Source organism: Piliocolobus tephrosceles, chromosome 1, assembly GCF_002776525.5.
Source record: "Piliocolobus tephrosceles isolate RC106 chromosome 1, ASM277652v3, whole genome shotgun sequence".
NCBI lineage: Eukaryota > Metazoa > Chordata > Mammalia > Primates > Cercopithecidae > Piliocolobus > Piliocolobus tephrosceles.
This window is the reverse complement of record NC_045434.1, coordinates 144,548,705-144,565,033: the sequence shown is the minus strand read 5'-3', so window position 1 is coordinate 144,565,033 and position 16,329 is coordinate 144,548,705. Positions and strand designations below refer to the sequence as shown.

The window sequence follows — 16,329 nt, the reverse complement described above, 5'->3', positions numbered from 1 at the left end:
ATCCCCGCCCTTTGGGAGGCCAAGGCGGGTGGATCACTTGAGGCCAGGAGTTCGACACTAGCCTGGCAACATGGCAAAACCCCGTCTCTACTAAAAATATAAAAATTAGCTGGACGTGGTGGTGCACATCTGTAATCCCAGCTACTAGGGAGGCTGAGGCACGAGAATTGCTTGAACCCGGGAGGCGGAATTGGCAGTAAGTCAAAATCACGCCACTGCACTCTGGCCTGGGTGACAAAACGAGACTCGGTCTCAAAAAAAAAATAACGAAAAAGAGCCAAACAGTATACAAGAAAATAAAGCAACCACTAACAAGTTCTGTGGATAAAACAAAACAGAATGCATTGCTAGGAGCAAGCACTGCGGGCAGCTGTTTGGAAAGTCTGAGGAGGTAGCATTTGAATTAGGACCTGACTGATATAAACATGGTTACCTGGGACTCTTCCCTGTGAAGCAGATGGAGGACAAGGAATACCAGAGAGAAGGGCTTGTTGTGAGCTGAGAGGAACCACAGAAACAGCTATCTCAAGTGGCATAGGCAGAATTATATCAAATGATATTTAAAGCCTCTTTTTTAACTAAGTATACGAGTAACAACTACACGTTGTTTAAAAAAGAAACACTAGAAAATTTAAGAATATAAAGGTAAACATTAAAATTATTCAGAATTCTTCCACCCAAAGATAATCACCAATGAACATTATATTTCCTTACATTTTGGTTTTTCCATTTTTTATGTACCTTAATAATATTCATGGCATAATTAGCCCAGAAACACCCCAGGCCATAGATGAAGAGGGTCTGATAACAGACTATATCTGTCCCTGCGTTGTTTGCTACTCTTAACTGATTAAAAAAATAAAAAGAGAGCCCAGTGACTCATTAAACATGAGTTTTACAGACACAGAAAATCAAGTTCCTTGGCAACTCTGCTTTTGTAGAGGAGATAATAAGCTTTTTTCCTCAGCGATTCTGCTGCTGCAATGTCTCCACTTTGTAAATAGTTTGACCGTTTCCATTAGGTCCTGAAATGCAATGGTCCTCATTGTTCTGGTCACCATGCTGTCAGGAGAAGCCCTATGAATTGAGGCACGAAGAGTGAGAAGTTCCTGCAGTTTCTGGTATTACTGAGGAAAGTGGAAGCAGAAGGTACCATAAGGTCACATTTCACTGCCTGGTTGCAAAATCTACTAGATCCCCAAGTTTGGAGTCTAACACAAGTAAAGGAAAACCCAAAATTCCTTTTATACCTTGAATTCTCTGTACCAAATTCTTAATTTTGATTCTTCTTTCAGTTGGCTAAAGTAACTAATTTTTAGCTCAATTTCTCAGTGAATATCTGAGAATGCTATCATAGTGGCTTCACGCACAAATGACAATTTCACTGGACATAATTTAAGTCATAATCAGTATTTTTCTACCAAAAGTCAATAAACATAGCTCTATTGGTTTTTTGGTTGTTTGTTTTGAGACAGGGTCTCTGTGTTGCCCAGTCGGGTTTGCAGTGGTGCAATTACAGCTCACTGCAGCCTCAACTTCCCTGCGCCCAAGTAATCCTCCCACTTCAGCCTCCCAAGTAGCTGGGACCACAGACATGAACTCCTGGTAATAGCAAGCAGTCCAAGTCTTCAGAATTCTTGTGACTATTCTCATTTTGGAGGGTCTTCACAAGTATTTTAGTAGGAAGCTGGGAAGCTGTATCGGGATGCTGGCCAGATTCTATACAAAGTAGGAGCAGGGACGATGGAGGGAATATTTTTCATCTCTGGTTAGTTGAATCTGCAGGTGCAGAACTTTGGATACAGAGAGTAGACTGTATATATTTATGTGTGTATGTGCGAGTACACACACACACACACACACACACACAGAGTCATGCATCACTTAACAATAGGGATATGATCTGAGAAATGCATCATTAGGCAATTTTGTCATTGCGCAAACATCAGAGAGTGTACTTACAGAAATCTAGATGGTATAGCTCATTACACACTACAGCCTGTCACTGTATTGAATACCATGGCAATTGTAACACAATGGTAACCATTTGTGTATCTAAACATATCGAAATATGCAAAGATACAGTAAAAATACAGAATAAAAAATGTCAGTGGTAAACTTGCTGTATAGAGTGTTTACCATGAATCGAGCTTTCAGGACTGGCAGGTGCTCTGAATGAGTCATTGAATGAACGTGAAGGCCTAGGACATTGCTGTATACTACTGTGGGCTTTATAAACACTGTATACTTAGGCTATGCTACATTTATAAAATATTTTTCTTCAATAATAGATTAACTTTGGCTTACTATAACCTTTTTACTTTATAAGCTTTTAAAATTTTTTCACTTTTTGACTGTTTCATAGAACTTAGCTTAAAACACAAACACATTGTACACACGTACAAAAGTATTTTTTCTTTATATCCTTATTCTATAAGGTTTTTCCTATTTAAAAAATTTTTTTTTACTTTTTAAGCTTTTTTTTTTCTTAAAAACTCAGATGGAGACACACACATTCACCTAGGCCTGCCTACACGGGGTTAGAATCATCATGCCACTGTCTTTACCTCCGTATCTTGCCCACTGGAAGGTCTTCAGGGCAGTAACATGCCTGGAGCTGTCACCTGCTTTGATAACAAGGCCTTTTTCTGGAACATTCCTGAAGGACCTGCCTGAGGCTGTTTGACAGCTCTTTTTTAACAAGTAGAAAAAATGCACACTGAAATAATAATTGAAAGTATAATATAGGAAATACATAAACCAGTAACATAGTTGTTTATCATCATTATCAAGCACTGTGTACTTTACATAATTGTACATGCTATACTTTTACAACACCGGCAGCACAGTGGATTTCTTTACACCAGCATCACCACAAACACATGAGTAATCCATTGCGCTCTGACATTATGATGGCTACCACATCACAAGGCACTGGAAATGTTTCAGCTTCATTATAATCTTATGAGACTGCCATTGTATAAGCAGTCTGTCATTGACCAAAACATTGTTTTCGGTGCATGACTATATATATACACACACACACACACACACAATTCACAATGCTCCTCATAACCTTGCTTCCCTCAAATAACCAATGTGAACAGCTTATTGTGTATCTTTCCACCTCTCCTCCCTTCCTCCTTTTCCTCCTCCTCCTGTTCTCTTTTTCTCTTTCTTCTCTTCTTTCCCCCAGCCCCTCATTCTTTCTCTCTGAAATCAAACTGTTTACTACAGACACACGCACACACACACAAAACCATGATGGGGGGTGTGATTTCATGCAAATACTACCAAGCTGTACACATTTCTGCAAAACACCTCCAGGTCAACACATCACAATGTTGTTTTCTTTTTCGTAGCTATATAATATACCACAATATAGATGTTCTATAGTTTATTCAACTAGGTTGTTTCTAGTTTAGTTTGGTTGTTTTTGTCTACTACTAACAACTATGTGGTGGAAAGACATGCTTACTTAGATTTTTTTCTAGTAGGAGAGACTGCTGAGCTATTTTAAGCAGAGGCTGATTTCTTTTAACCCATTCGTTTCTACTCCCATGGCTCTCCATGTTGCCCTGGGAAGAGTTCTTTGAAGTGTAACTATGCTTTGGAATTTCCCAGCTCCTTGCTGCTTGCCCTCCTTTATCAGTGCCCCACCTTCGCTGGGGGTGCTTATCAGTTTCAAGTCTGAAGCATGCCTGCATTTCATCTGGGCCTGCCTTGGTTGACAACTAGAAACCTAGATTTAGATCCAGCCCTCCCTCCTGCTGGTGCAGTGAAGAGAAAGGTGTGCCCGAAGGAGAGAGTGACGTAGAGGAACCCTAAGGTTCTGTCCTCTCACTTGACAAATGAAGCATAAATCTTCCATCTGGTTCTGAAAGACTTAAGAGACTTTTTCTTTATGACTCTGCTTAAAATAGTCTTCTCTCCACCCCCTTTCCTTCCTGATTGTCAGACCTTCACCAGACTCCTACAAAGACCTTTTGATTCAGTGCAATACCCTTTGCACCCCTGCGGTCCTGCTGAAATGAGTTGTGCTTGCTGCATGCGTGTCTCCTCCCCAAACAGCAAGCAGAAGAGAATTCCAGGCCCTTTTGACTCATCTGTACACATTCTTGATTTCTTCCTCTGTGGTTGTTATAATCACATAATAGATTTTGCCTTTGCCCATCTTACGGCACCCCCTTCACTAAGGTCCACTTTAACTCAGAACCCCTCCTGGAGTCACTGACATGAATTCTACCAGCAAAGAATTGGCGCTATTCTATGTAAGATCTTTGACATGCTCAGCAGACATTTACTGGGCATCTCTAAGGTCCAAGGCATGCCACTTAATGCTGGGAATTCATAGGAAAAGACATGTGCTTGTAATCCCAGCACTTAGGGAGGCTGAGGAGGGCAGATCACTTGAGGTCAGGAGTTCGAGACCAGTCTGGCCAACATGGTGAAACTCTATCTCTACTAAAAATACAAAAATTAGATGGGTGTGGTGGTGTGCATCTGTAATCCCAGCTACTCGGGAGGAGGCTGAGGCACAAGAATTGTTTGAACCCATGAGGCAGAGGTTGCAGTAAGCTGAGATCGCACCACTGCGCTCCAGCCTGAACGACAGTGTGAGACTCCATCTCTACGCAAAACAAAACAAAACAGACTTGTGAAACTCTGTGGCACATGAAACCCCAGCGAAGTGGTAGGTGCCGTAATAGGATCTACAAATGCTCCAGGCCTTTAGGAGCACAGAACTCAGGCCTGGGGAGGTAAGTAAAGGCTTCAGAGAAAAGAGGACATTTGAGCTGGGTCCTAAAGGATGAAGAGAAACTCAAGCCAGATGGAGGAGAGGGAACAAAGCCACTGACTCGTGAAAGAGCCAGGAATGCTGGCCCAGATGAAGTGCCAAACAGATGAATTAAAGTCGTGACAGATGAGACTAAAGAGCAAGATTGAAGCAAGCAGTAAAGGACTTTGAATCCATTCATTCATTCATTCATTCATTCATTCCTCCTGCATTCAATAAATTTGCTAGCTCAGCACTGACAAAAGAAATATAGTGTGGGCCACATGTATAATTTAAACTTTTCTAGTAGACACATAAACAAAGAAAGGTAAAAAGAAACAGGTGAAATTAATTTAACAATATATTTTATGTACCCTAATATAGCCTAAGTATCATTTCAACATGTAATCAATATAAAGTTCTCTTTTTTTTTTTTTTTTTGAGACAGAGTCTCACTCTGTCGCCAGGCTGGAGTGCAGTGGCACGATCTTGGCTCACTACAACCTCCACCTCCTGGGCTCAAACGATTCTCCTGCCTCAGCCTCCCGGGTAGCTGCAAGTTCAAGTGCATGCCACCACACCTGGCTAATTTTTGCATTTTTAGTAGAGATGGGGTTTCGTCATGTTGGCCATGATGGTCTCAATCTCTTGACCTCTTGATCTGCCCGCCTCAGCCTCCCAACGTGCTGAGATTACAGATGTGAGCCACCGTGCCCAGCCATAAAATTCTTAATGAAATATTTTTACATTTTTTTTAATGAACTATGTATTCAAAATCTGGTACTTAGGGCTTTACCTCAAATGTAGCTGCTAAGTTTCCATAAAAAATACTGGAACTATATTTATATTTCATAAAATTTACAGTTGAAAAGTAGATTTCACATACCCAAGTCATTCCAAAGATAGTTTTTAATTTTCCACAAATTGGGTCAAATACCAGGTTTAAATTTTAGATTAATTTTAATTAAACAGTATTAAAAATTCAGTTCCTTTCTTGTGCTAGTCAGATTTCAAGTGCTCCGAAACCATGTGTGGCTAGGGGCTACACCATATTGCATAGTTCTAGCCTACCCAAGGATGTTTGGACTGAATCCTGAAAGTACTCAGTTCTGGGAGGGAAGCACTGAGAAACTTTAAACAGGAAAATGATTGAGCAGGTGTTTTAGAGAGGTCATTTTAGAGGGGATGATTTTTTTTCATATCTGCTAAAAGATGTTATTCAAAACTTTAGGCAGAATGGAGAGAAAGAGAAAAGGAAAAACAGTTACTTAAAACGTGTAAGTGCACAAGCTGCACGAACTATGGGAAGTCCTATTTAGAGAAGCCATTAATGTGCTGATTATAAATCATCCTTATATTTTTGCTGAAGTTTGTCCTTAAATTTCTTTAAAGTCAATGTATATATAGTCCTCCTTCTTTCTATGGCCTTAATAATGAGAACTCTGTGGCCTGACTGGATATGTGAACTGGATGACCCCCTATGAGCAGCCTTTTACATAACCCCAACTTTTGAAAACTGCATCTGATGATTTTCCCCAGACCATGCCCAGGTTCTGCACACTCAGGTCTGCCTTGCTGAGCCGCTGGTGTTATCCTCTGGCAGTTAGGGATCCCTGTGGTGTGAGGCTGTGTCTTGTTTAACAGGGGACAAGATTAGAAAAGGAAGGTGCTGGCACACAGAGCGTGATCCTAAACCACGCTGTAACAGCTTGGCTTTGTCCCAGAGGTTCCATACATGAAAAATAAAATGAAACTCTAGCAATGGTTTCAACCATGTGGGAAAATTCAGGAAAAACACCACTAGACATAGGCAATGTTTGGACCAGCCAACCGTTTTATGATTTACAAATCCATGGAACTAAAGAGAAAGAGTAAACAAAATGTGTAATTCCCAAAGTGGTGTAATTGCTTTCCTCATTTAGTAATATGTTCTGTTGACTGCTGGGTAGAAATATCATCACTGCTCTACTTTTCCTACAAGAAGTCAGGTAAAAACTCAAAAATTTACTATTTCCTCTTCATTTGCTTTAGCTTTTTTTTTTTTTTGAGACAGAATTTCACTCTGTTGCTCAGCTCACTGCAACCTCTGCCTCCCAGGCTCAAGTGATTCTCCTGCCTCAGCCTCCCAAGTAGCAGGAATTACAGGCACCCACCACAACACCCTGCTACTTTTTGTATTTTTAGTGGAGACCGGGTTTCACTATGTTGGCCGGGCTGGTCTTGAACTCCTGACCTCAGGTGATTCACCCGCCTCGGCATCCCGAAGTGCTGGGATTACAGGCATGAGCCACTGCACCTGGCCTGCTTTTAGCTTTTTAATGAAATAATATTTTGCTGTACTTGTCAGAACATCACTTACTGCAGGATTTTATATCACGTCTCAGACCAAAAATGGTAAATTCTTTTTTATGCTTCTTTCTTTCTTAAAATTTTTATTTTTTGTGTGTACATATTAGTGTATATATTTATGGGATACGTAAGATACTTTGCTATAGGCATGCAGTGTGCAGTGATCACATCAGGGGAAATGAGGTATCTATCACCTCAAGCATTTGTCCTTTCTTTGTGTTCCAGATAATCCAATTATAGTCTTTTAGTTATTTTTAAGTGTACAATAAGTTACTGTTGCCTAGAGTCACCATTTTGTGCTATCAAATACTAGATGATCGCATTCATTCTATCTACCTAAATTTTGGTATCCATTAGCCATTCCCACTTCCCCCTCTCCTTTCCCAGACACTGGTACCTATCAATCTACTGCCTGTCTCCATGAGGTCAATTGCTCTAACATTTAGCTCTCAGAAATAAGTGAGAACATTCGAAGTCTGTCTTTCTGAGCCTGGTTTATTTCACTTAACATGACCTCCAGTTCCATACGTGTTGTTGCAAATGACAGGATCTCATTCTTTCTTATAGCTGAATAGTACTCCATTGTGTATATGTACCACATTTTCTTTTCTTTTTTTTTTTTTTTTTTTTTTTTTTTGAGACAGGATCTCACTGTCACCCAGGCTGGAGTACAGTGGCACGATCATGGCTTACTGCAGCCTCAAACTCCTAGGCTCAAGTGATCCTCCCACCTCAGCTCTTTTATTTATTTATTTATTTATTTATTTATTAAGGGACAGGGTCTTACCCTGTTGTCCAGGCTGGAGTGAGTGCAGTAGCTCCATCACAGCTCATTTTAGCCTCAAGCTCCTGGCCCCAAGCCATCCTTCACCTCAGCCTCTCCAGTAGCTAGGACTACAGGCATGTGTCTAGCTGATTTTTTTATTTTTGTAGAGACACTTTATTTCCCAAGCTGGTCTCGAGCTGAAGCAATCCTCCTACCTCAGCCTCCCAAAGCATGGGCAGTTTACAGGCATGAGCCACTCCATCCGGCTGGTAAATTCTTGAAGTCAGAAGTAAATCTACTTACCTAGTTTCTAACTAAATTAAATACATTAAGACCTCATACATACTGACTTTGCTGACTCAGAATTGCAGATCTTTTGGAGAAAGGTCACGATGAAACTTACTTTTGACTATTCATGATAAAAGAGGGTTACTACGAATTAATATTATAATAATTGATTATGGAGTAAACATACTCTATGTTGGAGGACATACTACTTTCAAGTTTGCACAATTACTGAGGAAGTCTCATTCACAGAAAACAGTCAGTAAGCTCATTGTGCAGGACTGTTCTGTTTGCTAAGGACATTAAACACCAGTACCTTATAAGCTAATTGGTTTAAATTTGCTAAAGCTCCAAGCACCAAGAAAAGTTCCTGTAACTTTGAAAGCATTTAGTAAATTGGTTCTTTTCTATTTCCTTTGAGTTGCAGTTATATACAAAAAGATAAATGCCACTTATTCTCTTAAAATACTCTCCACATGGGAATTAGATGAGCAAAGAGAATCTACTTTGAGACTTAGGAAGAGTCGAGGTAACCTGTAGAACCAAAGGAGAACTTTGGAGAGTAGACAGAAGGCTTTGTTCCCACCCAGTTCAACTGGGCTCTCTTTTGCTCCTTAAAAATACACTTCAGGCCATGGGCAGTGGCTCCCACCTGTAATTCTAGCACTTGGGAGGCCGGGGCAGGCGGATCACCTGAGGTCAGAAGTCAGAGAGCAGCCTGGCCAACATGGTGAAACCCTGTCTCTACTAAAAATACAAAAATTAGCTGGGCGTGGTGGCACATGCCTGTAATCCCAGCTACTCGGGAGGCTGAGGCAGGAGAATTGTTTGAACCTGGGAGGTGGGGGTTGCAGTGAGCTGAGATCATACCATTGCACTCCAGCCTGGGTGACAAGAGCGAAACTCTGTCTCAAAACAAAACAAAACAAAACAAAATGCACTTCAAGAATCCAGCCTTTTCCCACCACGCACACACACACACACACACACACGCATACACGCCTTCTATAAGACAACAGAAATTGCCTCACTGCCTTTATTCTCAAAACTTGGCATCTTGGTCCTAAGGAGGATCCCAACTAACTTCACGGAGTTTTCTACTCACCGAAGTAAAAGACTGCTTTTCCCATCTAGAAAGCCTTATCATTTGATTTTGTCTTTAAACCTACACACATCTTTGGGCTCCACAGGGCAAGCACTACAGCACATGACTCTGACTGGTTGGCAATAAGCAGTTTTTTAATTTCATTAAGAAGTCCCCGTATTTAAGCCACAAAACAAAATGAGGAGGCGGATTAGGGAGGGAAATAGAGGTGGGCAATGGTCCACTGAGAACTCCGGGACCCCGCCTCAGCCCTCCCCAAAACATCAGCTCTGGCCTGATTGACAGAAAATAACTAGCACTGTCCTTGAGGTGCTGTGTGCTGAGTCCTCTGTGCTGAAACCAAGTCGCCTTGTTTTTAGAAGGCAGAATGCGTTCTCCTTCCATAAAGCCCAGACTGCAGAAAATGGGCTTTAAGAACATGCTTCTTGCCCCACGACAGTTCATTTCTGTGAGGAAACGAAGAGCAAATGTGGGAATAGAGGATACATTCTTTTGTTTACCTTTTTGGTTTTTTGCCTTTCTACCTAGAGCCAGGCATGGGGGATACTATGCTGAGTAACGGCCTTGTGCTCGCAGAGCTTACTGTCTAGCTGGATGTTGACAAAGGTTCTCTGCCGACCATCTTTAGTCAGACTCTTGAACCTTCTCCTAGGCCCATCTGTGCACTTCCTTGTAAAACCTGCTAAATCACTTTAGCAAGATCCCTACCCTCAATATCTGATTGGGGTGCTCATCCTCCATCATCCCCAGGTGCTGTCTGATCATGTTGGTGTGTCTTCAGCAAGGGTCCTGTCAGGTCGGTAGCCAGAATTTTCCTTACTCCTGATGTTGTTACCTCTTAGTAATTTTCCATCCACTGACCCCCATCCTGCTCCTTGACTATAAATTCCCACTTGCCCACGCTGTATTCAGAGTTGAGTCCCATCCCTCCCCGCTGCTGCAAAATTCTGTTGCCATAGTCCCTATCTATACCCATCATAATGGTCCCCAGTAAAGCCTCCCTTACCATGCTTTAACAAGAATCATTGAACATTTTTTTTCTTTAACAATGTACAGGCTGGGCGCGGTGGCTCAAGCCTATAATCCCAGCACTTTAGGAGGCCGAGACGGGTGGATCACGAGGTCAGGATATCGAGACCCTCCTGGCTAACACGGCGAAACCCCGTCTCTTCTAAAAAATACAAAAAAAACAAAAACTAGCTGGGCGAGGTGGCGGGTGCCTGTAGTCCCAGCTACTCGGGAGGCTGAGGCAGGAGAATGGTGTAAACCCAGGAGGCGGAGCTTGCAGTGAGCTGAGATCTGGCCACTGCACTCCAGCCTGGGCGGCTGAGCGAGACTCCATCTCAAAAAAAAAAAAAAACAAAAAAACAAAAAACAAATATTTGGGTTAAGGCTGGGTTTTATCTGACCAAGAAGTGAAAAGTTAAATGTTGCACTGAATTGCAACGAGTGCATGTCCACTGTGATAGTCAATGGGGAAGGTAATACAGAAAGAGCCTTTAGTTCACTGTGATAGTAAAAGGCAGAAGGTAATAGAGTACATTCAAAGGTTACTGTAATGAACAAATGTATTTTTATCAGAGTCTAAAAGAAATCCTGAACAAGGATCAACCCAATTTATGTGAGTGTAACACTGGCATTATGTTGAATGACCAAGTTATCAATTATGAAACATGGAGGAAATAGAACATAATAAATGTGTTCTTGGCCAGGCACAGTGGCTCACACCTATAATTTCAGCACTTTGGGAGGCTGAGGTGGGAGGATCGCTTGAGGTCAGGACTTCAAGCCCAGCCTGGGCAACATAGCAAGACCCCATCTCTACATAAACATACAAAAAATTAGCTGGACATGGTGGCACATGCCTATAGTCTCAGCTACTTGGGAGGCTGAGGCAGGAGGATTACTTGAGCCCAGGAGTTAGAGGTTACAGTGAGCTATGATCTCGCTACTGCACTCCAGCCTGGTGAGAGAGTGGAACCTTACCTCTTAAAAAAAAAAAAAAGTGTTCTTTAAAAAAAATTGTATATTAATAGTGTTAAAAGACACATTATGAGTATGAGAAACATAGGTATGGTTTTCTTTTGGAAAGAAGATACATTTAGAAAATCATATATAAAGTTGGGAATGTTAGGTAGTGATAGTTGCAGAAGACGGATTGGAGGAGAGAAATGTTTCAGGGCCCAGGAGCAGAAATAGAACATGCTAAGTCAGTTAAATGCAAGGAACTGGTGGAATTCAGCAAGAGGCTGGAGAACAGATAAATCATGAGGAAGATGCTGCAAAATATCCACCACTTTGTGAGGACAAGAAAGGGCCCTAGAACACAGTTGGAGTTTGTACAGATGAAGGAGAGGGCATCACTGAGGCTGAAAGTCCCACTCCATGCGTGCCTCAATTAGGCAGTGATATTGTAGTGAGAAAATGCACATGCATTTGAAGTAGATGGTCACTTGGAGTCATTCCCTAGGCTACTTATCTTCCTCTTCTGGGGAAGATCTGGGGCTGATTTGGGGAAGTGTTTGTGCCAAAGACGAAAAATTGGATCACTAGGGTGAAGAACTTACATTATGCACAAAATAGTTGTATTTGAGTCTTTGTCCTCATGGAACTTCTTGGGGACCAGTGACAGACTTGATGCATTTTCCACTGATACAGTCATGGACACTGTAAATAATAAATCAAGTGTTTGTGGATTTATACCTTCTTACCCGTCCCTGCTACAGGGGAGGACACCTGAGAAGGGGCAGGAATGTGAGCTAGCAACCCCTTCCTTTCCTCCCTCCTCCCAGCATTTGATAAGGTGAGGTCAGGTGACTGTACAGTGGGCTGTGGGCGGAAACAGATTGGCTGAAAAGAGATGAGGAAGGCAGACATCCCAAGGCATGTTTGGAACATTCAGGTTAAATGCAGCATAGCATTATTCAGCAATAAAAAGGAACCAAGTATTGATATCCACGACAACATAAATGAACCTTGAAAATCTTATGCCAAGAAACCAGTCACAAAAGACCATATATTGTGTGATTCCATTGATATAAAATGTCCCAAATAGGCAAATCTATGGAGACACCTCATTCCAACCGATTTTTTCAGCTTCCTCTTTTTCTCTGCCTGCCCTCATCATCCCATGCAGCATTTGCTCTGTCCTCAACAAATGACCCACTGTTCGCTGAAAAATCGATGTGCTTTCAGATCTCTACACCTTTGCCACCTTTATTATCTTCCAGTACATGTCTATTCTTCTAGGCCCAGCTTAACTAGCAACACCAAACTAAACTGAACGATCCTGATGCCTGCTGAGAGGAGCTCATCCCCACTAAAAAGTGAGCTCAGATCTGGAATAGCATAGAACATCCAGGCTGGAACCAGACCTGGAGGTTATCTAGTCCTAGTTCAGTCCCTTCATTTGATAGAGGAGGAAACTGAGGCCCCAAGAGGATGAATGGCCTGTCAAGTCCTGAAGCACACTGAGGGCAATCCCAGGCACGCCTCATACAGGGCTCTTTGCTCTTTGCCTTGCACTTCAACCTCTCTGCAGTTTTTTTTGTTTTGTTTTGTTTTCGTTTTTTTTTTTTTTTTTTTTGAGACGGAGTCTCACTCTGTTGCCCAGGCTGGAGTGCAGTGGCGCGATCTCAGCTCACTGCAAGTTCTGCCTCCCGGGTTCATGCCATTCTCCTGCCTCAGCCTCCCGAGTAGCTGGGACTACAGGCGCCCGCCACCACACCCAGCTATTTATATATATATATGTATATATATATATATTCAGTAGAGATGGGGTTTCACCGTGTTAGCCAGGATGGTCTCAATATCTTGGCCCATGATCTGCCTTCCTCGGCCTTCCAAAGTGCTGGGATTACAGGCATGAGCCACCACGCCTGGCCTCTGCAGTTATTTTTGATGGAACAAATATTTATCAAATATTTGCTGTGTACCCATATTTTATGATGTCAGCCCATTCCTTAAAAACTCTTACATGGGCTGGGCACAGTGGCTCCCACCTTAATCCCAGCACTTTGGGAGGCTGAGGCAGGTAGATTACTTGAGGTCAGGAGTTCAAGATCAGCCTGGCCACATGGTGAAACCCCATCTCTACTAAAAAGACAAATGGCCAGACATAGTGGCACACACTTATAATCCCAGCTACTCAGGTGTCTGAGGCAGAAGAATCACTTGAACTTGGGAGGCAGAGGCTGCAGTAAGCCAAGATCGTACCACTGCACTCCAGCCTGGCAACAGAGCAAGACCCTGTTTTAAAAAGCAAAAAAAAAAAAACAAAACAGAAAAACAGTTCTCACGTGGTTCCTCATTGTCGTCATGCAATAGGGAACATAAGCCTTTTCATAGCCCAGCCTGTCATTACAATTCCAGCTTCACTCCTTGCTACTCCCCCTCATATCTGGCCATCCACCATTTTGAACTGGTCAGCATAGTGTAGTAAAGTCAAGACGTGCAAAGACTTCCAAATCAAAGGCCTGGGTGTGAACCAGTTCTCTCCACTTACTTAACCACATTATCTTGAAAAATTTAATTCCCATCTTTCAGAGCCCCTGTTTCATCATCTGTAAAACTGGGATAACAAGACTTCTCTTCCAAGATCATTAACAGGATTAGTTTGGTTATTTAAAAAGCATTTCTGTGCCATTACTAGTAATGTTTATCATTTTAAATGATGACAACTATTACTTTCCTCAGAAAGCTTCTCTGCCCTCCCAACATTATGGAAGGTGCCCCTTTAGCTCCTGTGTTTACCTCCTAACAGTGTAAATTCCTGTTGAATGTTCATCTCTACCACTGAGCGTGAGCTCTTGGAAAACAGGACCATTGTTTCTCATTCAACTTAGTAACTCCAAAACATTGATGATAACCAGGAAATGCTTGTTGGTTGAAAGGAAAAGGAAGAAGAAGTAAAGCAATAAGCAAGGTGCTGTGGGGGCCATGAACATGGCAAAGGCTAAGCCCCTACCGTCCAGATGTAGAACCTCTAGCTGGACAGACAGACAAATAGCAGATTGCTGTATTTGAGTCTCCTGCAAGGATAAAGTATGACATATTTATGAGAAGGGAAAAGAACTTTTAAAAAACTTATTTTTTCCTTATTGTGGGCTATATCATACATATAGGAATGCATAAAAGTAGTATGTAGAGTTTGAGGAATAAAATGAACACTCATATAACCACCGTGCAGGACGAGAAATAGAAGAGAATTGCAGAAGCTCCACCCTCCCCATGTCTCCCCTGTCACAGCTTCCTTCCTCTCCCCAAGAAGTAACTACTGTCCTGGCTTTCATGATAATCATTTCCTTGCTTCTATCTTTATGACTTTATTGCCTATGTATGGATCCCTAACCAAAATAGCTTTTTTTTTTAACCTTATATAAATTGAACCCTACTGTATTCATATTCTTGAGACTGGCTTGTGTCCCTCAAGCTTGTGAAATTAATCCATGTTGTTGAAATAGCTGTGGTTCTTTTTCTTTTAATTACTATAGTATTCCATTATATGACTGTGTCACAATTTATCCATCTATTGTTAATGGACATATAGGATTTTTCCAGTTTGGGAATGACAAACAGTCATTATATTAATATTGTTGTATCCATTAATATTGTTGTATCCATTTTCTCCAGTATTTAAACATGCAACATTCTTTTTGTTGATGGTGTTGAGAATTCATTCTACCTCTGGAAGAAGTGAAATCCCTAGGGATAGAAATATGCAAACTAGTTTGCACAAAGAAGATTTGGATAGGTAGACTGGAGTCTCAAAGTGTGCTTGAGAATGTGTGTTTGAAAACTTTGTGTTTCTCAAAGTGTGCTCCAGGATGGCCCACAACAAAATCATGTGGAGAATTTGTTAAATACACAGATTAAAGACCCAGTCCAAACCCACCAAACGACCCTCTGCAGATATGGCCTGGAAAGCTGTGTTTTAGCAAGTTTACCCCCCAACCCCCCCGACTCATGTAGATCACCAACCCTCTACCTTTTTTTTTTTTCATTTGTTAGCATTTAGTTAAGCTCCCTCCTTGTGGCTTCAAGTCACCAGGACACAGCCTCCCTACTTCCCCCTATATATACATCCTTAATCTTCTCCCAGCTCTCCTGCTGAAGAACTTGGCCTTCATGACAGCGGGCTACTTTGGGAGTTTCCCTTCCTCAGAATTCTGCAGTAGCCCATAGCACTCCATCAATGATGGGAGCAGCTCCAACCTGTTTTATTTATTATTATTATTATTATTATTATTATTATTATTATTATTATTATTATTAATTATTGTCAGCGTGTGATGACTCATGTCTCTTGACTGACCAAGGTCTACATTTGTCAAGGTCGAGAGTTGGGCAGAAGCCCTGGTTTCTCTTTAAGTGGTAATGCCTCATAACCAACTTTACCAAAGTAACCTGGGTGGCACTTGTGGAAGTTGATGCACACCACCAGCATCCCCTGGCCTCCCACGTGCTTCCTGTGCTTGGCCAGGCCTTTACTTTCCATAGACGATACAGGTGTGATGGAACAAATCTCAGCGGTCGGTGCAATGTTAGGACAGGGGAAGGGGCAATACTTTTGTGCCCAGAAAATCAGCTTCCCTTGAAATGTCCTCCTTGGGCTGGCATGTCAACAGTCTCCAAGCAGACTTTGCCTTTAGCACACCTACACACTGCGGTCCTAGCCTTTTGCTTTCTTCTCCACACCTCTCTCCCTCATCCCCCAATCTCTCCCCTATTCCCAAATGCAACAGAACACTCAGAAGTCTCATTTTAAGTAACTCCAAAGTCTTTCCATGACCATAGCAATGCTTTACCTAGGGACTTGTTTTAAATAGGCCTTCCTTTTTAGAGAAGTCTTAGATTCACCGCAAAATTGAGCAGCGTTCCCATATACTAGTTACACTGCTCTAAAAATCCTGTACTCTACCTTCTCATCTCCCCCTGCCCTCTGCTCATCAACCACTGATCTTTTTAAACCTGTCTCCAGTTTTGATTTTTCCAGAATGTCATATAATTGGAACCAAACAATATGTACCCTCTTCAGAGAAGCCTGTA

General features: G+C 41.8%; 1 protein-coding gene across 2 annotated transcripts in view; it reads left to right on the top strand.

Moving 5' to 3' along the window:
• Nucleotides 1-16,329, top strand: part of AK5 (adenylate kinase 5) — a 279,140-nt gene that overhangs the window by 262,089 nt on the left and 722 nt on the right. The gene's annotated exons all lie outside the window — the stretch shown is intronic.